Source organism: Gigantopelta aegis, chromosome 5, assembly GCF_016097555.1.
Source record: "Gigantopelta aegis isolate Gae_Host chromosome 5, Gae_host_genome, whole genome shotgun sequence".
Classification (NCBI taxonomy): Eukaryota; Metazoa; Mollusca; class Gastropoda; order Neomphalida; family Peltospiridae; genus Gigantopelta; species Gigantopelta aegis.
The window spans coordinates 24,261,690-24,264,189 of NC_054703.1; positions in this window are offsets into that span (position 1 = coordinate 24,261,690).

Consider the following 2,500-nt stretch of genomic DNA (forward strand, 5'->3'; position numbering starts at 1 on the left):
TCATTAACAAATCAAATATATATATATTATTACCATAGTGTTTCGGTATCGTCAATATCATATATTAGGAATATAAAAAAACTATTATAAAGCCTATGGCGAGCACATTACTTGTGTTCTTAATATATGATACTGACGATACTGAAACACACGGGGGTAATATCTTTAACGTATAACCTCAGACATAATACAACGTACTTTGGAAACTGTATATGCAGCTATAATTCCAGTCAGACATTGGTCGATATTCAAACTTTAATGACGTCATTTTGGATGTCATTCCATAAAAATAAACTAAGGTCGACGAAAGTAACTCTTCGCACCTATGTTACCGCTTCGTGCACAATAAATATAATATATTTTACCGTAAAAAAAAAAACACCACACCATTGAGTAACAATTTTGTATATGATGTTTTGCCCATTGTTCTTAAAACGGAAACGTAATGTACCCAGTTTGTTGTTATTGTAAGGAGATGTAAAGTGACATCATTGGAATACTGACTTCATTAAAATAAAATATTAGCTGTATTATTACAATGCTTCGCCACTTTAAAAAAAACCCCTAAAAACCTGGTCTACTAACATTGACAGCTGTTAAAATTCTAAAGCAATCAGGCAACGCTGACAGTAGAGAGTGCAGAATCCGGATGTACACTTTCTTAAATAATTATGGAAATATTTATGGAATTATCTCTCTTTAATACAAAGTGGCATAAATTCGTTATTAGTGATCGTATCACAGTCAAATTTGACATGGGTATGTGACAATGTTCTTGCTATGGACTGACGGCAGTGAAAGCGTTTTCGTTACCAAACAGCGTCGCACGAGGGCGCTGAAATCAGTACCTTGTGTGGCCACCAGCAGCAGCAATCACTGCGCGACAACTCTTTGGCATAGACTGAATGAGTCTCTGAATCCTGAAACGTGGAATCCTAGCTCATTCTTTCTGCAGTGCATTTGACAATTGCGGAAGCGTCTGAGCCTTCGGGCCACACTGGCGTACAGGTTTGTCCAGCTCGTCCCATAGATGTTCAATGGTGTTGCGATCTGGCGAGCTTGATATCCATGGCAGCACATTAATGTTCTCATTCTGTAGGGAATCTATTGTTACATGTGCCGTATGCGGCCTGGCGTTGTCCTGCTGAAAGAGTTCTCGCTGTCGATCCTAAAATTGGAAGATTTGACGGCGAAGAATTTCATTCCGATAGCGAACAGCTGTCAGGTTGCCTTGTACGAACGCAAGTTCTTCTGCCGGTATAGGAGATGGCTCCCCACATCATGACACACCATCCATCGAATCTGTCAACTTGGGCGATGCAGTTGTTGACAAAACGTTCATTGCGGCGTCTGTAATCACGTTGTCCTCCATCACGTCGCTGTAGAAGGAAACGTGACACGTCGCTGAACCATACTCGCCGCCAGTTTCCTAATTTCAACCCCTGTACATTCGTGCACCAGCAAACACGTAAATGTCGATGTTGACGTCGCAGGTCGGGCCAACATACTGTCTCCTAGCCCGTAAACCTGCTTCTCGAAGTCTGTTCTGAATGGTTTGTGAAGACACCCTTCTCAAACCAGGTATGCGTCCAGCAGTGTTCGTTGCTGTGGCAGTTCGGTGACGCAAGTGCAGAATCCGGATGTAGCGATCTTGTGCTGCAGTTGTTATGTGAGGTCTTCCACTTCGGGGCCGGTCTTGAGCTGACTGCAACTGCTGGTACTTGTCCCAGAGACGGGAAATGGTGCTATGATGGACTGCGATTCACCTAACTGGAGGCGGCCTATTGCAATGTTTTAATTCGGCAGGCTTAGTCTTTGCATCTTGTAACTCGTCTACGTCGAAATGGAAATGTGGCATCATTGCGAGCATTGCAGCTTTAAATACCCATTACTACCCCAATTTTTTCCCCGTGTTTCACGTGCATTCGCCAAAATCTGACCATTTCATGCGGATTTCATGCAATTGTCGCACAACGCGCCACAAAGTGCGTTAAATTTGTTTTACGGTGCATTTGAGCATGCTGTCCCATTCCAGGAACATTAGGAAACATGGTCATTCTTCAACATTGTAGAGAAAAAAAAAAAAAAATTGTCTTTCCCTATCGCCTATGCGTTTCTTTTTTGACAGAATATCTGTCTCTCTCTCTCTCTCTCTCTCTCTCTCTCTCTCTCTCTCTCTCTCTCTCTCTCTCTCTCTCTCTCTCTCTCTCTCTATATATATATATATATATATATATATATATATATATATATATATATATACAAAATACAATAAAATGTATAAGAAACATTCTGACTAAACAATATAAAGGCCACACCATGGAGATGTAAGATATAGATACATTTAAATAGGAAAACATACGGACTATTGGATGTCAAACATTTGGTAATTATGACTTGTAGTCATCAGAGGAAACCCGCTACATCTTTCCTAATGCAGCAAAGGATCTTTTATATGCACTTCCCCACAGGCAGGAAAAAAAACATACCACAACCTTTA